Source organism: Triturus cristatus, chromosome 7, assembly GCF_964204655.1.
Source record: "Triturus cristatus chromosome 7, aTriCri1.1, whole genome shotgun sequence".
Lineage (NCBI taxonomy): Eukaryota > Metazoa > Chordata > Amphibia > Caudata > Salamandridae > Triturus > Triturus cristatus.
The window spans coordinates 425,574,134-425,602,108 of record NC_140590.1 but is presented as its reverse complement, the minus strand read 5'-3'; the positions used below and the strand labels follow the sequence as shown (position 1 = coordinate 425,602,108).

General features: G+C 46.6%; 1 protein-coding gene and 1 long non-coding RNA gene across 6 annotated transcripts in view; one reads left to right on the top strand and one right to left on the bottom strand.

Moving 5' to 3' along the window:
* LOC146809858 (uncharacterized) overlaps positions 1-27,975 on the bottom strand; it is a 326,459-nt gene that overhangs the window by 76,291 nt on the left and 222,193 nt on the right. The window lies entirely within an intron of this gene.
* The window catches only part of ABCC3 (ATP binding cassette subfamily C member 3), a 693,015-nt gene that overhangs the window by 487,217 nt on the left and 177,823 nt on the right, over positions 1-27,975 (top strand). The gene's annotated exons all lie outside the window — the stretch shown is intronic.

Here is a 27,975-nt window from a genome sequence, read left to right as displayed (position 1 = left end):
TGCTACTAGGTACCCTGAAGCAATTCCACTTAGGACTACTACAGCCCCTGCAGTAGCCAAGGCCCTCCTGGGTGTTTTCACCAGGGTAGGGTTTCCTAAGGAGGTGGTTTCAGACAGAGGTTCCAACTTCATGTCTGCTTACCTGACACACATGTGGAAGGAGTGTGGAGTGCATTACAAATTTACTACACCCTACCATTCACAAACCAATGGCCTTGTTGAGAGATTCAAAAGACACACAATTAACGGACGGAATGCAGAACAAATCATAACATTCACCCCCAGTCAAGAGATCTGGGTTAACTCCATCATTCTTTTGCTCACCATACCACCCCAGTTTAGACCTGGCCATATGCAAATCAATCTTGAACCTGTGCTTCATAGGAACAGTCCAGCCCGAACTGCCAAGCCAGGTCCTCCCTGGACCGGAAACAAGCATCCTAGGACCGGTTTCGATGTTTCACCCCTCTTCAGCCAGGATAGCTTGATTCCAGTGACACAGTGAGCCCAGGACCCATGTCTGGGCATACCTGGCGCACTTAGGGCTAGAAAGCAAAAGACACACAATTAGTGGACGGAATGCAGACCAAATCATAACATCAACTGTTGTTTTTGCATTTGTTCCCCGAGTGGGAAGGGTATGCCCAGACGTGGGTCCCGTGCTCTCCATGCCACTGGAATCAAGCTATCCTGGCTGAAGATGGGTGAAACCCTGAAACAGGGCCTAGGATGCTTGTTTCCAGTACAGGGAGGACCTGGCTTGGCAGTTCGAGCTGGACTGTACCCATGAGGCACAGGGTCAAGACTGATTTGCATATTGCTGGGTTCAAACTGGAACGGCATGGTGAGCAGAAAAACTATGGATTTAGGCCCAGATCTCTGTACTAGGGTGAATGTATGACATTGTTCTGCATTCTGTCCATCAACTGTTGTTTTTGCATTTGTCACCCCGAGTGGGAAGGGTATGCCCAGACGTGGGTTCCGTGATCTCCATGCCACTGGAGTCAAGCTATCCTGGCTGAAGAGGGGTGAAACCCGAAACCGGTCCTAGGATGCTTGTTTCCTGTACAGAGAGGACCTGCCTTGGCAGTTCGGGCTGGACTGTACCCATGAGGCACACGGTCAAGACTGATTTGCATATGGCTGGGTTCAAACTGCAACGGCATGGTGAGCAAAATAACGATGGATTTAGGCCCAGATCTCTGTACTGGGGTGAATGTATGACATTGTTCTGCATTCTGTCCATCAACTGTTGTTTTTGCATTTGTTGAGAGATTCAACAAGACATTGAAAGGCATGATCATGGGTCTCCCTGAGAAACTCAAAAGGAGATGGGATGTCCTGTTACCATGCCTGCTTTTCGCTTACAGAGAAGTACCACAGAAGGGAGTAGGTTTCTCACCCTTTGAACTTCTGTTTGGTCATCCTGTGAGGGGACCACTGTGTCTTGTAAAAGAAGGCTGGGAGAGGCCTTTTCGAGAGCCCAAACAAGACATAGTGGACTATGTGCTTAGCCTAATGTCCAGAATGGCTAAGTACATGGAGAAAGCATCCAAAAACCTTGAGGCCAGCCAGGAACTTCAGAAGCACTGGTATGACCAAAAAGCTGCACTGGTTGAATTTCAACCTGGGCAACAGGTGTGGGTTTTGGACCCAGTGTCACCAAGGGCCCTCCAAGATAGATGGAGTGGCCCTTACCCTATCCTAGAGAGAAAGAGTGAGGCCACCTATTTAGGTGACCTGGGCACTAGCAGGACACCCAAAAGGGTTATCCATGTGAACCGCCTCAAGCTCTACAGTGACAGAGCTGACATCACCATGCTGATGGTGACTGATGAGGAACAGGAAGCAGAGAGTGAACCTCTCCCTGACCTCCTCTCCTACAGCCCACAAGATGGGTCAGTAGATGGTGTAGTCTTTTCAGACACCCTCTCTGCCCAACAGTAGACTGACTGCAAGCAAGTCCTGCAACAGTATGCTAGCCTATTTTCCCTTACCCCTGGTCTGACAAACTGGTGTACCCATGATGTGGACACAGGTGACAGTGCACCTGTCAAGAACAAAATCTATCGCCAGTCAGAGCAAGTCAAGGAAAGCATCAAAGCTGAGGTCAGCAAGATGCTGGAGTTAGGGGTCATTGAACCCTCTGAGAGGCCCTGGGCTAGCCCAGTGGTTCTGGTCCCCAAACCTCATCAACAAGGTGGAAAGAGAGAGATGAGGTTCTGTGTGGACTATGGAGGGCTCAACTCTGTCACCAAAACAGATGCTCACCCTATTCCAAGAGCAGATGAGCTGAGCTGATAGATAAATAAATTAGGGGCAGCCCAATTCCTCAGTACCGTTGAGTTAACTGCGGGGTACTGGCAGATTGGCTTGGCCCCAAGAGCAAAAGAAAAGACAGCATTCTCCACACCTGGTGGGCATTATCAGTTTACTGTGATGCCCTTTGGGTTAAAGAATGCCCCTGCAACCTTCCAGAGGTTGGTGAACCATGTCCTGGCTCGGCTGGAGTCCTTTAGTGCTGCTTATCTTGATGATATTGCTGTCTTCAGCTCCACCTGGCAGGATTACCTGATCCACCTTGGGAAGGCTTTAGAGGCTCTGCAAAATGCAGGTCTCACTATCAAGGCATCCAAATGCCAGATAGGGCAGGGCCCTGTGGTGTACTTGGGCCACCTTGTAGGCGAGGCCAGGTACAACCCTTACAACCCAAGATCCAGGCCATCCTGGACTTAGTAGCTCCAACAACCCAGACCCAAGTCAGGGCATTCCTTGGCTTGACTGGATACTACAGGAGGTTTGTGAAGGGATATGGGTCCATTGTGACCCTCCTCACAGAACTCACCTCCAAGAAGATGCCCAAGAAGATTAACTGGACAGTTAGTTGCCAAAAGGCTTTTGACACCCTGAAAGAAGCAATGTGCTCAGCACCAATTCTAAAAGCTCCAGATTATGCCAAGCAGTTCATAGTGCAGACTGATGCCTCTGAGCTAGGGATAGGAGAGGTCCTATCCCAGACCAATTATGAAGGCCAAGACCAGCCTGTTGCTTTTATAAGCAGGAGGCTACTCTCCAGAGAGCAGCGTTGGAGTGCCATTGAGAGGGAGGCCTTTGCTGTGGTTTGGTCCCTGAAGAAGTTGAGGCCATACTTGTTTGGTACTCACTTCCTGGTTCAAACTGACCACAGAGCTCTTAGATGGCTAATGCAGATGCAAGAGGAAAATCCAAAACTACTAAGGTGGTCCATCTCCCTACATGGAATGGACTTTGAAGTGGAACACAGACCAGGGACTGCCCATGCCAATACAGATGGACTTTCCAGGTTCTTCCACTTAGACAATGAAGACCCTATAGGGCAAGGTTAGTCTCATCACCTTTCGTTTGGGGGGGGGTTGTGTGAGAAAGTGCCATCTTTCTTGCATGGTATGCCCCCCACGTTTTGCTGAATTGCTGAATGTACTTTGAGTAAGTGTGCCCTGGACTCCTGCCAATCAGGTTACCAGGGCCTATGTTCCTTCCCTAAAAACATTAAACCCCATTTGGCAAACCCTGGCCACATGTCAGCCCCTGGTAAATGGTACCCTAGATACCCAGGGCCTTGTGACCAGGGAAGGCCTCTAAGGGCTGCAGCACTCATTGTGCCACCCTTAGAGGCCCTGTACCCTAACACACACACACACACTGCCCTTGCAGGCTGAGTGTCTGGGTACAAGACAAAACAAAGAGTCGACATGGCACCCATCGCTGTGCGCCATGCCCACCACCTACACTGCCCTGGCATACATCAGCCACCCCTCTAGCTGGGTGCCCTATGCCAGTGGTGTGGGCACAGGAGCATGAGCCCTGTGCCCCTACAGTACCCAGGTCCATTCCTGGGCACTGTAATTGCAGTGCTGCCATTTAAGAGTATATGGTGCTGAGAGCTCATCAAACACATACTCCACAGCACTATAAAGGCAACACTGAAGACTGAGAAGTTTGGTATCAAACTTCTCAGCACATTAAACCCGCACTGATGCCAGTGTGGGATTTAATGTACCAAGCACCACAGCGGGCATCTTAGAGATGCCCCCTGACACCTAACCTGCAATCCACGTCTGGTCTGGGTGGCTGCCACACAGCAGACATGTTGCTGGACCCCTGGGTAGGAGAGCCCCTGCTCTCCTGGGCCTGCAACAATGCACATCCTGGGCGAGGTGCTAGATCTCCCCCCCCCCTGGATGGGCAGGGAGAAGCTTCAAATGCATGCTGCCTCTGTGAGCTTCCCCAGGCCACTTGCAACCCCCACTCTGGCGGGAAGCCTTGCCGGAAAAACCAAATAAGGACAGGGGATGTGCCAGCCTGCAAACCCCACCCCTCAGGTGGGGGAAGCGAGGTGAAGCACATCACTGGGCGCTCGCAATCGTGAAGATGGGAGGCCCTACCCAATCAGGACTAGGCTACTGCCCCCCTCCCACAGGAGAGTGGCAGAATAGGACAGGGACCCATTGGTCCCTGCCCTTCACCTACCTGTAATACCCCTAAATCTAGTATTTAGGGGCACCCTGAACCTTCCTTCCACAGATTCCAGATTCCAAAATACAAAGAAGAGCAAGAAGAAAGAAGACCTGCCGTGCAGCTGCTAAGAAGAGGAAGACACCAACTGCTTTGGCCCCTGCTCTACCAGCCTGTCGACCCTCGAACCTGCTCCTGCTACAACCTGGCACCTCTTGTGGCTAGCAACCTCACAAACCCCGGAGGACCTGGCTACCTTTTGGCTCTAAGCACCTGGGACTCCCATGAGCAGAGGCTCTGCTCAAACTCAGCATCTAATCCAGGGGTCTTCAAACTGTGGGGCGCGACCCCCAGGGGGGCCGTTGAGTGATGCCAAAGGGGTCGCGCCTTCCCAGTCACACTTCTGTACAGGCCCAAGGGCTTCAGCCCCCCTCTGTCTTCCCCCGTTCTGTGTCTCAGTCCGGGCTGCTGCAGTGAAACTCGAGCTGCTGGGGGCTCAGCTGGGCAGTGTCTGGAGTCTCATCTCCAGCACTCCCTTGTTTTTCACAGGTCTTTAAAGACCATTTGCATTTTTACATGCCTTTGCAAACTGGTTACAGAGGCTTAGGTTTTATCCCTGGTTCTAGTACCCCCTGGGTCCCCACTCAGCCTATTCCTTACATTTGTCTTTTACATTTATTGCTGTAGTGTGAGAATGCATTTCATGGAAAGGAATATAAAGTAGGTTTGCCAAAAGAAAAATGCCTGCCGTGTTTTGTTTAAAGAGCCTGCAAAGATCTCCTCTTGGCACTAAATAGAATTAGAAATAAAAAAGTATGTATGCATTCGTTATATGACTTTTCTGTCTTTGTTCTCTTTAATTACCAGTCATGGATCATTGAGGCAGCCCTAGAACACAATTCAAAGTGCTTCTATTTATATTTGCTGTTCGAAGTATGCACAGATAAATACTGAAAATACAGCTTTAGGTCACTGCTTTTTTTTGTACTGACTGGGCCATCAAAATATTCTTCTGGCAACTCTAACCATAGGGCTGGAAGTTTGTTGCAGGATCAGCACATTATTTATTTCCTTCACCCTCGATCCCCGATTAATGACGCAATAGTTTAACTTAGATCTTAAACTCTACGCCACCGTCAATAACATGCTGAGTTACTTCATGGGTCTGGGAATGCACCCTACATTTAGACAACTCATTCCTCATTCTCGCCCTTCACTTTCACGCTCACCCTGCACGCACAGCGATCACAAGGCACTCACACTGATCACCATGCACTCGCACCATTCACCCACTCTCCTTGCACTCACACTGATCACTCTGCACTCACAATGCACTTGTGCTGCTCACCCTATACCTCCCCCTGCAGTCACACGAGTACACTACACATCCTGCACTCATTTGACACTTCACTCACCTGTCCCACTCACTACTCAATATGCAACTCACTCAAACAAGCCCATCAGTAATCATACATTCATTCATCCCATTCTGAACTTGCATCCGCACCCAAATTCATACGCCACCTCACTCACCCTGCAGTCACTCCTCGTGCCCTACTCTCACACTGTTGCATCGCTCACCGTGCACTCACATGGGCACTCTTGTCACCCACACAGTGCAGAGGGTTAATGTGCCTGCTACAAAGAATATGTACCATGCAGATCACAGAAATAAGTGTGAGTAAACTATGAGTAGTGCTATAAAAAATGAAATGTTTGTCAGAAAGGTGCTATAGAGAGATGTGGTGCATTTTTGGTGAGTGGCAGTGAAGGAATTCATGGAGAAGGAGGAAACAGGGGTGGGGCATCAAAAAAGACTGTTGCACCGGGTGCGACCAGTGTTAGGACCAGCCCTGACTGGGAGTGTTAGCCCCCCCCCCCCCCTGAAGTTCTGGTCTAGTGGCTCCCCTGCTTCTGCCTATTATTTACATCTGTAATGCACTACTGTTACCAAAAGATGTCCTGGGGCTAATAACCATCTACTGCCTGAAGGCAAATGAGAAACACACAGAAGGAGAACCAGCCAAATGGGGTAACCTACAGAGCATAGAGAAAGGTTTTTATATCTTCCTAAAGGATAATAGAATCTTGGTGGATCGAAGCAAAGGAGGGTGCCCGTTCCATAACTGCACGGCCTGCATCAAAACAGTGAGACAGACAACTCATGCCTTCTTGAATTAGGGAACAATAAGCAGAGTGGCACATGCCGAGAGGAGCATACGGGTCCAACCCGTATGCTTGGTGAGGAGAGATGAGAGGATGAGAGAGGACAGCAAGGGAGTGAGAGAATTTGATTGAAGAGGTCAGGGATGAGGAGAAATGTGAATTGCCGAAGAGAAGTGTGGACACGCAAGAAGTGAGTGTGATCCAAAGGTGAGGGCTTCTGTTAGAACAAAGGGGAGATGTGAAAGAGGAATGGGGGGACTGGAGAGGTGTAAGATATAAATAGACAAAAATTTGAATGGAGAGACGAGGTGAATGAGAAGTGCTGAGGGGCACAGGAGGTGACAGGGCCAGAGAGGCCATGAGATAAATGTGAGAGACTGTTAGAGATGAGGGCAGTGAAAAGACAGAATGGCAAGAGGTGATTAAAGGTGAAGTGAGAGGTTGAATGGGGAGAATTCAGAAGTTGTAAAAAGGGGTGAAAGAAAATGTCCTGCAAAGTGAGAAAGGGATCCGGGGTGAGGAGAGAGGGATGGAAGGGAGGAGGTGAGAGGAAAGCTGCATGGGTAAACTGTTTAACTCTGCACAAAACCACCAGGGTTTTAAGGGACCCCTGCTTCTCCCGGTCAGGGCCAGGTGAGCTTCTAATGTGGCAACACATATTGCTGCAAAGTGGAAGGCCCTTCACAAAGGTTGACTTGAAATCTTTCTGATGATAATTGCTGTAGTTTGGCTATAAATGGGTACTGATTGGGTGAAATCTTTCCTCTGTGTTACTGTGTGTAAAAAATGTCAAAATAATGAAGCAATGCTATCCCAAAATACGCGGCATCACATAACCTCATTTACATTTTCATCCCACACAATTTAGTAAACAGGTTTAGAACTTTTTGTCAGGAGGGGGTCCTTACGCCTCAAAATGTTGACAGGGGGGTCTCGGCATCCAAAAGTTTGAAGACCTCTGATCTAATCCCTGGCATCAGCCCGGAACCGCGAACCCTGCACACTGCACCCACCAAGCCTGGCCTGTGCCGGAGTGAACAAAGACCACGAGGATAACCCCCAGGTGACTGGGACCCCGAGTCCGGCACCCAAGGACTTCCCTCGACGCTCCTGACGAATCCTGCAGCCTCAGAACCAGGTACACCCCCAACCGCGATCAACAGAGGGTAAGATTTCCCGACACCAAAAGGCACCTCTGCACCCGGCGCCCTGCGGCCCCCTGTGCCCAACTCCTGGGTACCTACCTATCCTCCAACTACCCAACTTACCTCTCGAAGTGGTGGTGGCACCTGAAGAATCTTTGTCCCCGAGCTTGCAGTCTTTTTTCCAAACTGGAGCTTTCCCATTGAAATCAATTGAGCGCCCGAAGGCTCAAAAGCACCCTGCACCCAGCCGCCTGAGTGGCCCTGGCAGTGTAACCTCTGCACCTATCTAATTCCCCATTTGCCCTGAGCAAGTGACCAGGAGCCCAGCTCCCACAGCCGCGTGGCCTGCTAGTCAGCAGCCACCAACCAAGGCCCCCCTGCCTCTCATAGAATAACATTGGGCCTAACTCACTCTGCACCCGGCTGCCCCTGCGCCGCTGAGGGTGTAACAACTGTACCTACCTGACCCTAAAGAGACCCCTGAGTCTGTGCCCATAACCTTAACTCTGCCAGTCGAGTACTTACCCAAAAGCCGATAACTCAATTTTCTAAATAGGGTAACATTGACTGGTTTCTTCTGAAATTTCTTGTGTGGAGTTTCTAAAACTTAAAATATTCACCAAAAATCAGCCGAGTAACGAAAACGAAAATACTCACCTGCTATTAGGAGAGATCCCAGTGCTGGATCTTGATGCCCAGCACTGACCCTGAAAAATATTCACAACCGTACTTACCAGTAACCCAATTTTCTTCCATAGGAAATAATTGACTGTTTTTCTGTGAAATTTCTTCTAAGTGTCGATTTTTGCTAACTTCAAATATTCTTTAAAAATCGTACAAACTGTGAAAACTTAATTACTTACCTGTTTTAGATAGAGGTCCCAGTACTGAGTCTAAGTACCCAGTACTGGATTACAAAAGTAACGAGAACATACTATACCTGCAACTTGAATTTTCTTCCATAGGGAATCATTGACGTTTTTCTATGAAATTTCTTGTCAACTTTTAAAATAGAAAAATATTGCCTAAAAATCATAACAGTAACTAAGTCGACTTTTATCACTTGTTTCTAAGAACTGTCCCAGGACTGAATCTGGGATCCAGTCCTGGAATCACAAAAGTAATCCTGAAAGTAATCTATTGCAAATAACTTAAAACTTCCATTGAACTCAATGCATTAGTGTGTTTAAAATTGTTTTGCCTATTGCAACAACCTGTAACTTTCTACAAAAGCCAATTGAATATTGCAAAAGTATTTACCTAAAGCATCTCATTCTGAGAAAGTATATTTTAATACCTATTGTTGGTTTATACAAACCATTGGCCTAGAGTTCAGTTATTGAGTGTGTGAAACCATTTGCTGACTGAGTGTGTACAACAAATGCTTTACACTGTCCTCTGATACTGCCTTACTGCTCGACCAAGCTACCACTTTCGAGAGTAAGGTTATATCTAACTTTAGCCTCTGCCAAACCTCTGGGGACTGTGGACTCGGTACACACTGTACCTATTTGGGAACAGTATATACAGAGCCACTTTCTCACACCACTTTCACAGAGTCAACAAATGTTTGTAAAGAAAATCATGCCATATCGGGTGCCTTAACTTTCTTTTTTTCTTGCCAATGTGTGATTCGAATCTGCCTGAGACTGGAATTGTTACCTTTAGTAGCTCATTGTTCAACAGATACTGTCATTGACTTTTTGAGATTGTAGATGTCAAGATTTGTAATTTGCTGCTCCAGCATGATTTCGAAGAAGAAAAGACTGGCAGTGGTCATTGAATGTCAGTGCTGACTGGTGAAAGGCTTTAGATCTGCGGAGAACACACTATGCCATGGCACCTATCAAGGAACCTAATTTACCAGGAATTGTTGAACTCTCACATACTGTGACGATGACCGCAGCCTTCTTGGATCATGGGATATGACTTTTTCTCGTGTTTTTGCTAGTCAGTTGTGCTACAGTGTTGTAGCAAACAGAACACTCAGATTGGATTTCTGTTTTCACTTAGACTATGTATCTCTGAAATTTTTGTAATGATAATTATGAAACTCCCCATACTAAATATATGCATTTAGGGTCACAAGAACAGAGTGTTTTGTGTTTGTATACCAATACAGCACACACCCCAAGCTAGGACCATTATCTATTACAGCTAGCTCTTCTCTGTGGGCACCAAATAATTTGAAGCCAGATTTTTACTGATATCTAGGCAGCTTGATGATCAGTATTCTAGTTAAGGAATCTTGCCTTCTCGAAGGACTATTATCTACCATACCCAAATGTTTTATGCTTACATTTTGAAATAGCACAGGTTTCATGTTGCCTTCAAACAAAAGGCATAAAGGCATTTGAATTATTTACCTACTTCATTAAAATGTTTCAAATGAAGCACTCAGAAGCAGTTGCATAAAGAAGATAATAAATTATGAGTATTATGCACTGAGGAAGAAGGAAACTGTAGGGAGCCTAAAACGTATAAGTCTCACTATATTATGTTTTTGTTTATCAAACTCTAACGAAGGTCTGCTCCACGACAATGTTCTCAAATAAAAAAAATTACTCTTGGCTGGTTCAGCACATCAGAGAAAAATACATTATTGGTTCCAATACATTTGCAGTCAGCCCAATACACATGGATTTCTAATGGAATGTTTATTGGTTGACTCTATGGCAGGGTCCAAATTAAAATTTGAAGGTATTGGTTCATTGTCCTTGTTGCTTACATCTTCCTTTGGTGCAGTCCTACTCCAAGAGAACAATATAATTGACAAAAATATTGTATCAAAAATATTGTATTCAAGGCATGTGTGCTGAAGATAAACATGCTTTGTATACTCCTGCCATCTAGTGTTGGGTCCGGGTGTTTGCAAGTTGTTTTTCTTCGTAGATGTCTTTTACAGTCATGAGGTAAGGTGACTCCTCCTTTCGGTGATAATGCGCATGAGCTTTGACTCCATTGTTAGATTGTTCTCTTTCCACCATCGGGTTTGGACGTGGTTTGCAGTGCTCTGGTTCGAAACCATTCTTCGGGATCCTCTCGGTGTAGAACCCACTGTACCCCCATTGGTATTGTTTTGTATGTGTATTCACCCTTCTCTGCATGTTGAAAAAATAGGAAAACTCTCTGTCTTCGGTATAGAAGACATCATTGGCGGCCTTCAGGCCTAGTTGCATCAGTCGACTTACACTCTCTTCCATATTATCCAGTCTTCTGCCGATGGAATGGACTCCATTTCAATTTTGTTCTCGGTACCATTCCAAGTTTCCGCGCACCAACCTGCATAAAGTCTGCAACTTGTGCCTCTCACTGGAGCACTAGGAGAAAGATTGTGATGCTTGTCCATCATTCCACTGGGGAGGTTTTGTAACCACCTTCTTCTGGTCACCCCCAGTGGTTGTCCTTGTCACCCTAGTCTTGACCCAGTGGTCTTCCTTCTTTCCCAATTCTTGGGGAGAAATTAGACCTAGGTCTACCAAATGCTGATGTAACTTTTCATTTGTGCAATTACTTAGTATATGTTCCTTCATAAACAATTTGTAAAGTCCAGTAAAATCATGCACATTGTGTCCAGTTAACCAACCATCCAGTGTCTTTACTGAGTAGTCTTCAAAATCAATCCAGGACTGGGTCTGGGTTTGGTGAGCCCCCCTGAATCTGATTCTATACTCCTCAGTGGTGAGTCAAAATCCCTCAATTAGAGTCTTCCTCATAAGGTCATAGGACCCTGCATCTGGCCCACAGAGGGTCAGAAGCCTGTCTCTGCAGTTACCAGAGAACAGTTCCCACAGGAGTGCCCCCCAGAGAGTTTTCTTCACCTTCCTCATTTCACAAGCCCTCTCAAAGCCTTTGAACCATTTTGTGATGTCATCACCCTCCTCAAATTTAGGGACAATTCCTTTGGGGATTTTAGGTTCAGAAGTTTTCTCCCTGTCCTTATTTTTAGTATTGCTGTCACCATTGATGGGCGCTTAACCCACCGCCTTTCTTTCTTTTTTTAGAGCCAGGAGTCTGGACTCTAGATCCAATCTTTTGGCCAGCTTTGCTAAAAAGCTGTCCTCTTCATTGGGGCTATTCCCAATGTCCTCACTGAAGCCTAAGCCACCTGTGTGGCCTCTTGGTCTCCAGGGGTTGATGCTTGGAGACAAGGGTATGGGGACCCTTTCCTCCCTAGGGATGATTGGAGGGGGGGCACTATCCCCCTCCTCCTACTTCTCCCTTTCCTCATCTGACTGGTCATCACCATGTTCAGAGGGGTGGTTCTTAGCATACTCAGCCAGGAGCTCCTGGAGCCCTTGTTTGGTTGGATGCAGGCCCATTGGTATACTTTTAAGTTTGCATAAGGACCTTAACTCCTTGAAAGACAAGTGTAAGTAAGGTGTGAGGTCGAGCTCCTCAACCAGGTCCTGCATGTTATTGTTTTCACTAATAGCTGAGTTCTTTTGAGACATTCTAACCAGACAGTTCTAACCCTCTACCCTTGACTACAGTGGCTTTTATTTCTCTAAAATTCTAAGGGGACTTAAGCAAGGCCCTGACAAGACTTTTAGTATTTTGGAAATGCCAATTTAGGAAAATCAGAATTCTAAAGGCAATTTAAGAGTTCTGTCATGTGATCAGATGGTAACCAAGTAGTCCAACAAATGCAAGTTTGTATCCCACCGCTGATCCACCAATGTAAGAAAGTGGCTCTGTATATAATGCACAAAAGTAAGGTTCAGTGTGCCCAGAGTCCACACTCCCCAGAGGTTTGGCAGAGGTTAAACTTAGATATAACCTTACTCTTTAAAGTGGTAGCTTGGGCAAGCAGTAAGGAAGTATCAGAGGACAGTGTAAAGCATTTGTTGTACATACTCAGTCAGCAAATGGTCTCACACACTCAAGAACTGAACTCTAGGCCAATTGTTTTGTATATAAAAATATATTGTTGTTTCATTTTAGAACCACAAGTAGGTATAAAAATACTTTCTCAGAATGGGATGCTCTAGTTGAATACTTTCAAATAGCAATAGACTTTTAAATGCAATAGTTACAGTTGTTGCAATAGGCAACACAAGTTAAACACAATTATAACATTGAGCTCAATGGGAATTTTTAAGTCAAGGCAATATCGATTACTTTGCATAGGTTTTTCGTACTTAGGGCTGGATCCTGGATTCAGCCCTGGTGCATCTCCTGTAAACAGTTGAATGAAATCATTTTTGTTACACAGGCGATTTTTACGGAATATTTGTATGTTTTAAAAATCGACACTTAAAAGAATTTCTGGCAAAAACCAGGCAATGTTATCCTATGGAGGAAAGTTTGGTTATCGGAAATTCGCAGTTGTAATTATTTTTCAGGGCCAGCACTGGGATCTTCCCTGGTAACAGGTGAGTAATTTCGTTTTCATTGATCCGTTGATTTTTAGTGAATATTTTAAAGTTTCATAACTCGACACTTAGAAGAATTTCCAAGTGAAAACCAGTCAATGTTACCCTATGGAGAAAATGCAAGTTATCGGCTTTCAGGTAAGTACTCGACTGGCAGAATTAAGGTTCTGGGGTTAGCCTCATGGGTCTCCCAGGGTCAGGTAGGTACAGTTGTTACACCCTCAGCGGCACAGGGGCAGCCGGGTGCAGAGAGAGTAGACCCAATGTTAGCCTATGGCGGGTAGGGGGCCTTTGGTTGGTGGCTGCTAGCAGGCAGGCCACGTGACTGTGGGAGCGGAGCTCCTGGTCACTTACACAGGGCAAGTGGGGAAGTAGAATAGAACAGATGCTGCACTTCCAGGGGCACTCGGGTGGCTGGGTGCAGGGTGCTTTGGGGCCGTCGGGCGCCAATGTATTTCAATGGAGAAGCTGCAAGATGAACAAAGGCTGCAAGCTTGGGGACGGAGATTCTTCATGTTCGACCACCACTTCGAGAGGTAAGTTGGGAAGCTCTTGTGCTTTCTGACATTTTTCTCTCTTACTCCATGCATTCTTATTCTTCCTCAGCTCCTGTGCTTTTGCACTCAGCTCTTTCTCTCTTACCCTCTTGTGCAATTAGCCCACTTTCTTTCTCGCTCTGCACGCACTCGCTCCACTTTTGCCCTCTTATTTGGAATTTTGCCTATTTTTTTGTTTCACAGCTTTTTACCTCCATTCTCCCCCTCCCCCCACCCTCGTTCTCAGGCTTTTCTTTTTCCCACCTCCAGTTCCTTCTTTTCCACACATCTCCCATCCCATTACTGTGCTGCTCTCACCTGCTTTTCTGCTGTAGCCTGCCATCGCGCTGTGCACCAACCCGAAATTCCTCCTCCCTGCCACTCCTACCTAATGACAGCGGTAGCACAAACTTGCGCTTTGGATATGTCACTCATGTAGGAAGCTGGCTCTGTATATACTATACCAAAGTGAGGTATAGTGTGCACAGAGACCGGTGGAACACCAAAGGTAGGCAGAGGTAAAAGTATATAGCACCTTACTCTGTATTTGTGGTAGTGTGGTCGACCAGTAAGGCTTTATCAGAGGGTAGTGTTAAGCATTTGTTGTACACACTCAATCAGCAAATAATTGCACACACTCAGACTGAACTTCAGACCAATTGGTTTTGTATAAAAATATTCTTTTAGCTATTATATTTCCTAGGATGAAGCAAGCTCTGCACAGCTAAGCGATTTATACTTTGCAAAAATAATATAGTTTTGAATTGCAGTTGTATATGTCCTTTGGTTTGGTTACAGTAGAATTACTGGTAATGCAATACTTTGAAATATTGTACATATACTTTGTAATGACTTTTCAATAGCAGGTCATGTAAATTACTTTGCGTACTACTTTTCTTACACAGTGTAGTATACCTGGATACTACACTGGGACATTTCCTGTAAAAAGGTAAGTTAAAGCGTTTTGGTTATATGAATACAGTTTTAGAGACTTTTATAGATTTTCCAACTACACACTTAAAAACTTTTTCATAGAAAACAGTCAATGTTATCCTATGGGGAAAATAGTGTTATAGGTTCAGAGGTAAGTTCTTTGTTGTGGGAGTTGGGTTTCTGGGGTAGACTCAGGGGTCCCCCAGGGTCGAGGATGCACTCTCAAAGCACCCTCCTCGACAGGTGGCCGAGTGCAGAGAGCTGAGGCCCAGTGTTATCCAATGTGGGATAGGTGGCCTCCGGTTAGTGGCTGCTTACGAGCAGGCCACAAGGTTGTGGGAGCAAAGCTCCTGGACTTAAGCTCAGGGCAAATGGGGGTTCAAGTTAGCACCAAAGGTACACCCTCAGTGGCACTAGGGCGGCCAGGTGCAGTGTCTTTGGGTGCCCTGTTACTTTCAAACAGGATTCTCCTGTTTTCAAACACACTGCAGGCTCGGGGACGAAGGTCTTCTGGGAGTGACCACCACTTGGAGAGGTATGTTGGGATGCGGGGGGTTGACTAGAGACCATCGGCTGGGCCACCCAAGGCCATGGGGCATCAGGTGCAGGGGTGTCCTTTAGGGTCGGATCTTCTTACCTGCTCCTGGTCGCGGTTGCGGGAACCTTCAGGATTGAGGCTTCAGCTGGAGGCTTGAGGCAGGTCAGGGATCACTGGATCTCCAGTGAGGATTGCTGGGGAGACCTCCTTGTGGTGTTGGGCCAGTCAAACTTGTGCCGTGGGTGACGGGTGCAGAGTGGTGCCGACCTGCAGATTTTGCTGGAGCTAGAGTCTGTGGGTGAGCAAATCTGGTGTTTACAGGAGACAAAGTATTTTCCTTGGAAGGCAGAGCAGGTCCTAGGGATTCTTGAGGTCGCTGACTGCAGGACACACCAGAGTTTTGCTTCTGCAGGTCCGAGGTGGGGACAGGCCGGTAGGGCTGCAGCCAAGTCAGTGGACGTCCTCCTCTTCTTAGCTTCGGCACGGCTGTTTGGTCCTTCTTCTTCTTTTCTTCTTGGTCGTTGCTTGTCTGAGTACTTGGTTCAGGCTGCCCCTTAAATACTGCATTTAGGGGGCGTTTTAGGGGTCTCGAGGACAGTGGCCAATGGGCTATTGACCTTAGGGTGACTACACCCTTGGTGTGCCCACCCAACGTGGGGGGTTGAGCACAATCCCTAATCCTGATTGGGGAGTGCTTGCCAGCTGCAAGATGGCGGGCACTGAAAAGTGGGCTTCACCTCGTCTCCTCCACCTGAGGGGTGGGGTTGGCAGAGGTGGGCACCACTTCTGGGCTGGCTAATTTTTCCTGCCTGTCTTCCCGCTGAAAAGGAGGGGAGACAAGAAGAGGGCCTGCTCCTGATAGCAGGAGAGGCTGGGGGCGCATTACAAAGGCTGCAAGGCCTTTAAAGCTCTCCTGCCTCAGATGGCTCTTCATGGCCTGGTGGAAGTGTGAACACCTCCGCCCAGGAAAGGCTTTGTTTCTGGGCTCAGGAAGCGAAGACTCCCACCCCAGGGGTCCAGAAATATCTGTCGTGGTGGCAGGCTGGTGTGTACCAGTCAGGGAATCCACCAGAGGCTGGTCATTTTCCAGGGGGCATCTCTAAGATGCCCTCTGGGTGCATTTTTCATTAATTCCCACACTGGCATCAGAGTGGGTTTAATGTGCTAATACGTTTCATACCAAACTTCCCAGTTTTCAGAAAAGCCATTATGGTGCTGTGGAGTTCGTAATGACAAACTCCCAGCACCATATACGCTTAATGGTATTATTGCACTTACAATGTCTAAGAATCGGCTTGGACACTTTAGGGGTCATGCACCTGTACCCTCAAAACTGGTATCGTGCACCCAGCTAGAGGGGTGGCTGACCTATGCCATGGCAGGGGGTTGTCGGCATAGCACACATGGATGTGTGCCATGTCGACTCTTCACTTTGTTATGCACCAAAACACGCAGCCTCCAATGGCAGTGTGTGTGTGTGTGTGTGTGTGTAAAGGTACAGGGCCTCTAAGGGTGGCACAATAAGTGCTGCAGCCCTGAGAGGCCTTCCCTGGCCACAGTGCCCTTGGTACCCATGGTATTTTTTCAAGGGACTGACATGTGACCAGAGAGGTGCCAATTGGGGCTACAAGTGTAGAAAGCTGGCTCTGTGTATACTATACCAAAGGGAGGTATAGTGTGCACAGAGTCCAGTGGAAACCCAAAGGTCGGCAGAGGTAAATTTAGATAGCACCTCGCTCTCTATTTGTGGTAGTGTGGACTAGCAGTAAGGCAGTATCAGAGGACAGTGTTAAACATTAGTTGTACACACTCAGTCAGCAAATAAAGTCAGACACTCAAAGACTGAATTTTAGAACAATTGTTTTTGTATAAAAATATTCTTTTAGTTATTTTATTTTCTAGAACCAAGCAAGCCTGGCACAGGTAAGCAATAAATACTTTACAGTAGTAATGCAGTTTGTACACAGTTTGAATTGTAATTGAATATGCACTTTGTTTTGACTTGCAGTATGGTTGCAGAGAAATGCAGTACTTTGTAAATACAGTACATAGACTTGAAAGGGCTTTTCAGTAAAATTCCAGGTAAGTTACTTTTTAGATTACTTGTCTTACTCAGAGTAGTATACCTGGATACTACTCTGGGACATTTCCTGTAAACAGGTAAGTAAAATCGTTTTGGTTAAATAGTAAAATTTTTAAGAATTTCTTTAGGTTTTCAAACTCCAGCCAGAAACTTTTCCAAGAAAAAACAGTCAATGATAATCTAAGGAGGAAGATAGTGTTAGCGGTTTTGAAGTAAGTATTTGGTAGTGGGATTTAAGGGTTCTGGGGGTAGACTCAGGGGTCCCCCAGGGTCAAGGATGCAGTCTAGTTACACCCTCTGTGGCACTAGAGCATGAGGTGCAAAGTGCTGAGGCCCAATGTTATTCAATAAGGGATAGGGGGCCTCTGATTGGTGGCTGCTGGTGAGCAGGCCACAAGGTTGTGGGAGCCAAGTTCCTGGTGTTAGGTTCAGGGCAACAGGGGATCCTGTTTAAATCAAAAAGTGCACCCACAGCTGTGGAGGGGCGGCTGGGTGCAGGGTGCTGGTTTGGCATCGGGTGCCCAGTTGTTTTCAATGGGGATTTTTTGGTTTTGGTTTTGAGCTGCCGGCTCGGTCCAGAAAGACTTCCAGGAGGAACCAACAGCTGGGCAGGTAAGTTGAAGGGTTTGAGGACATGGGTGTACCTTGGATTCTCTTCTCCAGGGCCTTGGGCAGCTGGATGCAGGGGTGTATTTTGAGGTCGGATTTCACCTTACCGGGCCACTTGAGTTTGGGGGCGTCTCCGTGCAGAGGCTGCAGTTGATGCCGGGGAGTCCTGGAGGGGTCAACCCACGATGGACTTGGACTCCGGAGCCCTGGGGGACCTTGCTGGGACCGGTGGGCCAGTCAAACTCGGGCTGTAGGGGACGGGTGTAGTGGTGGTTCCAGGCGTCGGGTTTCTTTTTCCCTGAGCAGGCTCGGAGTCTTTGTTTGGTGTTTCTTCTGAAAAGAGCTTCTGTTCACAGGAGATCCGGTCTTTGTTGAAGGCAGTCATTCCTCCCAGGGGTTCTGGAGGTCGCTGGCTGTAGGACAATACGATCTTTGGCACAGGATCTCTGGAAACTGCAGACGGGCCAGTAGGGTTGGGGACAAGTCAGTTGTTCTCTACATTCTCCTCTGCTGGGCATCTTCTTTAGTCCTTTTTCATCTTAGGTTGTGGGAATCTGCCTTTTTGGTTCAGGGCTTTCCCCTAAATATTGTATTTAGGTGGTGTTTTAGGGGTCTCGAGTTCAGTAGCCAATGGGCTACTGAACTTAGGGTGACTACACCCTGGGTGTGCTCATCCCACGTAGGGGAGTGAGCATAATCCCTAATCCTGATTGGGAGTGCCTGCCATCTGCAAGATGGTAGGCACTGAAAAGGGGGCTTCACCTCCCCTTCCCCACCTGAGGGGTGGAGTTGGCAGAGGTGGGCACACCTTCTGGGCTGGCTAATTTTTCCAGCCTGTCTTCCTGACGAAAAGGAGGGAAGACCGGAAGGGGGTCTGCTCCTGATAGCAGGAGAGGCTGGGGGTCACATTACAAAGGCTGCAAGGCCTTTGAAGCTCCTTGCCACAGATGGCTCTTCCTGGCCTGGGGCAGGTGTGAACACCTCCGCTGAGGAAAGGCTTTGTTTCTGGTCTCAGGGAGCGAAGGCTCCCACCCTAGGGGTCCAGAAACATGTCTCGTGGTGGCAGGCTGGTGTGTTTCAGTCAGGGAACCCACCAGAGGCTGGTTGTTTTTCAGGGGGCATCTCTAAGATGCCCTCTGAGTGCATTTTTCATTAAATACCACACTGGCATTAGTGTGGGTTTAATATGCTGAGAAGTTTGATACCAAACTTCTCAGTTTTCAGTGTAGCCATTATGGTGTTGTGGAGTTCGTAATGACAAACTCCCAGCACCATATACTCTTAGTAGCAGCACTGCATTTACAATGTCTAAGAATGGACTTAGACACTGTAGGGGTACAGGGCTCATGCACCTGTAACCTCACCACTGGTGTAGTGCACACAGCTAGAGGAGTGACTGATCTATGCCAGGACAGTGGGTTGTAGGCATGGCACACTGGTATGTGTGCGTGTAACAAGAGGGAGAGAGAGGACTAGAAAGCTAGTCCATGTCCCCGAGGGATTTATATGTGATTAAACAAAGAAGACTAGCTTAAGTTGACCAAAGTGATGCAGTACTCAAAGTAGTTCTGTCACAGACACCTTGTAGGTGTATTCATGAAGCCCTCACCCACCAACCTAGTTGGTGGCATGCTTCATCATCGGGCCCACCCAGTGACACCTAGTATGTCCCGGGTGTGCTACGACGCCTGATTACAGCCTTGGCTAATAACCCAAAGCGTAAGAACATTTTCCTTGCGCCCTGCTACACTAAGTCACCTGCCTTCAGTGTGATTTCCGTGTTTTAGCCACACCACGCTCTTAATTAGTTGCGTACTTTCACTCTGATGGCACCACCAGTACCATCACACCTAGCCGACTATAGTCCTCTCACCATGCACTATAGTGCCGGCCACCTAAGCATTGTTGACCGGATGTCTAAATTGACTACTGACTCTCTCTACAAATGTTTTGTCCTTGTTTTTAATGTTTGTTTGTACAGGTATGCATGAGAAGGGAATCCCCCTCTCACACATAGAAAAACGCCTTAGTGAGTGTATCACATAGTCTGTACCACAACACTAAGTCTGTTTTATTTTCACCACACCCTTTTAAAAACGGTCCTGAGGAAAGCCAGAATACTCTAAGGCACTGGCTGAAACATGTCGACCATCTGAAGGACGCAGGGGGCAGTAACTCTCCACCCTTACACGTCCTGTAGCCTTACTTTTAACCGCTGGTGTCGGCCCAGTTATTAAAATTTAATTTACCCTTGGGTACTGGGACCACCACCAAGCCGTTTTAAATCACAATTCACCCAACCTCACTGCACTCTCAGCAATATACCAGCTCCGCTGTAATCAGGCGTCGTAGCACACCCGGGACATACTAGGTGTCACTGGGTGGGCCCGATGATGAAGCATGCCACCAACTAGGTTGGTGGGTGAGGGCTTCATGAATACACCTACAAGGTGTCTGTGACAGAACTACTTTGAGTACTGCATCACTTTGGTCAACTTAAGCTAGTCTTCTTTGTTTAATCACACTGGTATGTGTGCCATGTCGACTTTTCACTTTTTTCTGCACCAAGACACGCAGCCTGCAAAGGCAGTGTGTGTGTGTGTAAAGGTACAAGGCCTCTAAGGATGGCACAATAAGTGCTGCAGCCCTTACAGGTCTTCCCTGGTAACTGTGCCCTGGGTACCTCTCGTACCATTTATCAGCGGCTGACCTGTGGCCAGAGATGTCAATTGGGTTTGGTTTAGTTTTGGGGAAAGAACACAGGCCCTGGTATCTTGATTGGCAGGTACCCAGGGCACATCAAGTCAAAAGTGCATCAGTCATCTGGCAAAAAGTGGTGGGTTAGTGCAACAGAAACCCAGCTTCTCACAACAAGGTACAGTTTTTGGGAAAGAACACAGGCCCTGGGAACCTGATTGGCAGGGACCCAGGGCACATCAAGTGAAAGTGCATGAGTAGTCTGGCAAAAAGTGGGGGGTGCACCAGACACCCAGCTTCCTGCACACTCATGTGTTGATGGTGCAGTAAAGGCAAGCCCATCTGTGGCCGTCAACACCTTGCCTGATACCAATGCCAATACCCATAGTTCTACACCTACCCACTGCTTCCCCCTAGAAGCTACTCAGCCACCTGGTTCTCCTACAGCACCTGCCAGTTTTTCTGCGCTCTTCCCCACCTGCTCTTGCGTGCCTCCCCTCCACCTCCGACACTCATGACCGTGCACCCCACATAATGCCCTCACATAGCCCTAAGCCATTCCTGCCATGCCTTGTCCTCAACGCTCACTTGCCCACCAGGTACGCCACAGAAGTCTGGGACCGCTTGCACAACCTCTCGCTGGACCTGCTGTTTTTGGCCAAAACCTGCTCATCCTGATAACAACTCCCAATATCGACAGATTGATCTTCCCTTAATGCCAAATCCTAAGACAAAACCAATCCTGCTGACCCAGAAGAGGTCTAGCCAGCATCTCCAAAGAGAACATCCACTGCTCCACCAAGCCCATGAGCACTATTCGAAAACAGCTGTTTTTAAACTAACTGTCTCCAACAAATCTATTCTGGAGGGCTCCCTTATCTACTGACCACCCGGTCACAGAGGAATGACAAATGTGCTCAACTCCAGTTCCTTTGTCATTCCTCCATGACCTCAACTACCACGTGGAGGATTCCACCAACCCCAACACCAACAATCTCCTAGAAGAACTGTTCACAATCAGATTCACTCAGTGAGTAGCAGGCCTCTTCCACACCGCAGGAGATCTGCTGGACCCCATCTTCAGTAATGTCAATAACATCTCGATGGACAAGTCCACCCCCCTCCCCTGGACTGACCACAACCTTATATATTTCTCCCTCCTAATTCCCCTTCACCATGGAATAGCTTCTCCAAAGTCCACCCAACAAAGCTGGAATTGAATCTCAAAAGAAACAAGGACCTCAGAGCTCCAAGATTGCCAACCGAAATACCACCACAATGTCTCACGAACCATCACCAACTTAGGCTCCTGGATCAACTCCTATGTGGATTCTGTAACATGCTCAAAACTACAACAACCATCAGGAGTTGGTCGCAAGCATCCTTGTTTATGGCGGACTAAGACTTAATAAATGTATCTGCAAGCAATTCAAACACAGCTGGAGACAGACCATGAATAAAGCAACAAAAGCATATACATGTCAGCCCTCAGGTTCTTCTACCAGCAAATCAGGTCCACCAAGTGATAGGCACTAATCGCACACATAGAAAACAACCCAAACAATCAAAAATAAATCTTCAACATTGTGAAGGACTTCGACTCCCCTGTTGGAGACCTTTGGACCCCGCTCTACCACTATGTCAGCAACATTTACATCAGCATAAACTTTGATCCCCAGCCAGACCCTTTCAGCTTAAATGTTAATGTTAATATTATATTTATTTATAGCGCGCACGGCTACTCCGAAGAGTGTCCCGGCACGAGCAATGGAAAAGGAAGCAGAGATCTAGAAGAGGCTAAAAGAGAAGGGTTTTTAGTTTTTTCTTGAAGGTTGTAGGATCCTGAAGGCCACGCAATGTCAGCGGCAGAAGGTTCCAGGCTATTGCAGCTGACCTGACAAAAGAGCACATTTGGCGGTTATATCTTGGGGTCTACATCAAAAGCTGAGAGGAGGAATGCAGCTGTCTCGCTGGTATGTAAAAAGCAAACCTCTTTTGTAGGTAGAGGGGACAAAGATCATAAAGGGCCTTGTGAACAATGGTCGGCATTTTGAATTTGATCCGAGACTCCACTGGAAGCCAGTGCAGGGAGTGCAGGTGTGCACGCACACTACTCCTATTTGACAGACCCAGAAGGAGTCTGGCTGCTGAGTTTTGTACTAATTGCAATTTCTTTAGGAGGTAGCCAGGGATACCCATTAAGAGTGCATTCGCATAGTGCAAACGGGACAAGATCGAAGCCCGGACCACTGTTTCTTTGGCGGATCTAGGGATAAGAGGAAGAAATTTCCTCAGTGCCTTCAAGGTGCCAAAGCAGGTCGCCACCAGCTTCTTAATCTGTGTTGAAAAGTTCAAATTTTCATCGAACCAGACACCCAGATTCTTTGCGACCTTTCTCTCTGCGCTAGGCAGGGGGAAGCCAGGAGGCCATGAACTTTCTCTAAAGTTGGCCGTAAACGGACTATAAAGAAGGACCTTGGACTTCTCCTCATTGCATTTCAGTTGCGCCTGAGCAAGCCACTGAGACACAGAGGAAAGGCAGGGTTGTGCCACAAGAACTGAGTCGTTGTCCCTGCCCCAAGTGAACAAAAGGTGAGTCGTCAGCGTAGGCCATCACCTTAGCCCCTAATGATTCCGCTAGAAAGACCAGGGGAGTAATATAGATGTTGAAAAGAAGGGGACTAAGGGATGACCCCTGCGGGACACCAGTGTTCACCTGCTGGGGCTCCGAGGAAAACGGATGAAGCCAGACCTGCTGAGAGCGGCCCTCCAAGAAAGATCTGATCCAACACAACACAGCACCAGGCACCCCAATCAACGTGAGGTGGTCAAGAAGTAAGGAGTGGGGCACCGTGTCGAACGCCGCAGAGAGGTCTAACATAACAAGAGCCGCTCTCCCCCCGGCGTCCAGACACTCCCGGATTGCTTCCGCCACCTCCAGCAATGGCGACTCGGTGCTGTGCAGAGGCCGGAAGACAGATTGTGATGGATGCAAGAGCCCCAAAGCCTCAACATGATTAGTGAGTTGGTTAGTAACCACCTTTTCACAAACCTTAGCCAAGCTAGGCAGGAGTGAGATGGGACGATAGTTACCAGGGACCTGCGGGTCAAGAGAGGGCTTCTTAAGAAGGATGCTGGGACCACGGCCTCCCGGAGAGACATGTTGACCAATGCATTAACTTCAGGATTGATAACATCCACAGCGACAGCCAGGAGTCTAGAAGCGCAGGGGTAATTTGGAGAGCCTAACTTGAGGCCCTTAAGAATTTTAAGTGAGCAGGCGAGATCAATAGGCATAAAGGTAGAAAACAACTTGACCCGGGCAGCCCCCAACGGTTCCAGAACGGCAACAGCCTGCCCACTGACAGGAGTCGTGAAAGTGTCTTGAATGCTACGTATTTTATCCAAGAAAAACTTGGAAAGAGTGTTGCACCAAGACTCTGACGCCGGTGTGGCATAAGACTGAGCAGTGGGGGACATAAAGCTTTGCACAATCGCGAATATTTCCTTTGAGTTATTATTGGCAAGGTCAATGCGTGACGTATAATATTGGCCTTTCGCGACCACAATGGCAGCATAATATCTTTTTTGTTTAGCTCTAAGAGCGAGATTAGCTTCACCGCAGTAACCACTGGAGCGCCAGGCCCTCTCCAACACTTTGCAGTCATGTTTCAAAACCTTCAGCTTGGGCGTGAACCAGGGTTTGGAAGGTGTCTCTTGACAGTTTGGCTGGATGCAAAGCCTTTTCAAAACCATAGTGACCATGTGCTCCATCCACTCAGGAGCATCATCAAACCCCTGCCCTCACAACATCTTCACCAAAGAGCTGGACCTGATCATCTCAGCTCTGACAATAATAATCAACATCTCCATCCAAACAGCCACTGTCCTGAACCCCTGGAAACACGCCATGATAACCCCCTTAACAAAACCCTCCGCTTACCTAAAAATGCTAGCCAACCACTGACTCTGATCTCCTTACTGCCCAACTGTGCTAAAATCCTGGAGAAGTCGCCATTCTCCTTAACCACCCCCTGCATGACCCCACTCAGTCTGGGATCATGCCAGCAAGATCACTGAGACTACCCTAATTGTCGCTACAGATGACTTCCTATTGATCATGATCTAAGGAGACCCCAAGACCTCATCGTACTGAACCGTTCTGGTGCTTTCAACGCCATCTCCAACCTCTTATGCTCAATCGATGCCTCCACAGAGTCTGCATACAAGGAACCATTCCCTGCTCCTTCCTCACCATTTGCACCGTCAGCCTGGTTTTCTAAAGCTTTACCGCTACCAACCTTTGTCTCCAGAGTATCAAGGCGAATTTTTCATCCCCACTCTGTTGTGTGTACATGTCTCTTCACATAAACATCATCCAGACACACAAGATCAACCTCATCTGCTATGCTGACAACACCCAGCTCTACTTTCCCATCTCCATCAAAACATCCAGCACCCAGTCCAACTTCACCTCCTGCAAATATGAAGTCACCTGTTGGATGAAGATCATCTGTGTGAAACTCAACACTGATAAGAGATGGTACTCTTTGGCAAGGACAACTCACTATGGAACTCCACCTTGTTGCCAACAGACCTCTGACCAACACTTCACTTAGTCACCCGAACAAAGAACCAAGGGATAATGGTGGACAACTCACAATGACCAGCCAAGACCATGCTTTCGCCTCCTCCTGCTTTCACACCCCCCAAGATCCTGAAAAATAAATCTTCACATGGCTCACTGTCCACAAACCTTCACTCTTTGAGATGACACACACACACACACATACACACGCACACACACACACACACCAGTGTACACTGAGTAGTTGGTACCAACAAATCACACATTACAGGCTTGATATGCAGCTACGTATTTTAATCACCAAAACAAAATAAAATTAAACTTAAATTGCATGACAAAGGTGTATATACAAAGACAAGAAAGAATAAATCTGACTTGAAAGAAGAAAGTGAGAGAGAAGAAGATACTCCTCTATCAAGATTCTAGTCCATGCACAAATGAGACGGCATTTGTGAACTGCCTTGGGGTAAAAAGTGGCAGTATATAGAAAAAAAAACAATACCACATGCTTTTCCAATCAGTTGTGAAAAAAGAGAATAAGTGTGTTGAAAACAGATACTCATGTGACTATGAATGATCTTACCATAGATCAGTCAGTAGGTGATCAAATGATGTGGATGGTTTGGATGGAAGAGGGGGACTAAGTAGATTCTAAAAAGAGAGTAGCACCATGAGCACACATTCTTGAAATTCAAACCTATATTAAGAATATATCCTGCAATCTCAGGGGCAGTGTTGGCAAGATCAATACCTTGGGCAATCTTTTGATGGCACTTGAGTCCAAGTTACCAGGCTTGAATTTGTCCCTATATTCCAAGAAGCGTATGATTATCTGAAATTAAGGAAAGGGGAACAGTGACATGACCAAAAGTGCCATATATCACTGACCCAGCTAGTAAAAGGAAAGCTATCTGATCTCTACTAAGTATGTACAGATGGGTTCTATCACCTTAAAATGTTCTGTTCCGGGTCGACCCGCTGTGAAAATGGTACTTGAGCCCAAGTTACCAAACGGGGAACTCTCTTAGATGGAGAGAATATAATATTCTATGGATATAAAGAACATAAAATCAGGGAACATTAAAATTCTGCAAGTCTTTAAATGTTATTACAAAAAGTGACCAATAATCGGGCATGGAGGAAAATCACCTTAAGAGTTGTATACCGTTGTTCTAGTCAATGTAAATGTATGGCTTCATATACGGTATGCTGTGAGTTTTACAGGCAGAATGCTTCCCGCTAAGGTTGTTCTGCAATTTGCGGATCCAATGGTGGCGTAAAGATACGTGGCAAGCTAAATAAAAGAGAAACCACAATGTTCAGTGAGTGTCACTAATAAAACAGTCTGATAAAGACTGCTATATTTTGAAATGTTGTGGATATATTTAGCAAATTCTATTGCTCCGAAGGGAGAAAACTCCTATTGGCATTGCCAAATGCATAAAGATAATTGCAGAATATACCTTCTGTTGCCTGAAGCTGGTTGTTTATCGAGACAATCCTCAGTAGTCAACCTATTGACAAACAGGAAGTAACTTGACAGGCAAACAGAGATATTGTGTCCCGCCCGGCACAGACTTCAAAAGCCTAACTTGGGAGTTTAAGAGTTTACACTTGTTTTCCTTTTTCATGGTTATGCGGTTCCTTGTTTCGTTTTAGTGCCGGGACACTCCTGGGAGTAGCCGTGCGCTGTACAAATACCTAACTAACTACACAACATACTATATGTTCGAGATAAATGGTATCTTTGTAGTATGGAAGAATCTAGTGATCTAACTCTGTATGGTTTGTTACTTACTTAAGGGTGACCGCGACCTGCTTCCAACTATCCTGAACTCATAAATGGTGTTTGTGATCCTCAGAATGATTGAAAAAGAGAGACGTTAAGTGATGACATCAAGAAAGTCTCACAGCGCTGTGTGATGTATCGTTCAACATATTAATACAAAATATCTCAATACTGTTTCTATACGGAAATAGGTGGGGCCCAATATGTCTAAGAATGCCTTGATCAAATATATATTTTTTTTTAAAGAAAAAAAAAGGGTCAGATCTATAACCTTACTGAAATTTAGGTATATATATCATAGATAATAATGGGTCCAAAGACCACCATGCTAGAATGAAAGTTCATAGCATGAAAGTTACCATGATAGGCTTCCTTGGTTTACTGCCAAGATGTTAGATATTATAAACAAATATCGTAAAGATATATCAAGATAAACATCAATGATACGCTTCTCACTATGAAACATGGTATGTAGTGTGAAGGTTACCACAATAAGCTTCCATGGGCTAATTCTAAGATGTTTGGGAGATACATAAACGTATGCCTTTTCATACCTCACTCAAAGCTTGGAATGACCTACCTCTCTAAAACAGAGTCATCTCCTCAGTTTGTGAGTTCTGCAAGTAACTGAACATGGCTCTTCACCTACACTTCGGATTCTACCAGTTTAGATCCCTCTTTATTAGCACTGGAATACCCTCCCAGTGAGTTGTGTGCCCTACAAATTATCATAATATATTATTGCATAACCATGCGTAGATACTAATTATCTGCAGTGAAGATAAACAAAATGAGACTAGGCTTCCCATAGTTTGAAATCTATATTTCCGAGCAAACTATGTTCGGAAATGAGGTAGCACTATGGGTGTTACCTCATTCCTATGAAATTTGTGTTTTTATATCACTGCATTTTGTGCTATAACAACATCTAAAGATACACATATATAATATGTATATTGTTTGGTAGTCATGTAGTAGATGTTAATTTCTCATCATTACGATATATTGTTTGAGTCCATATA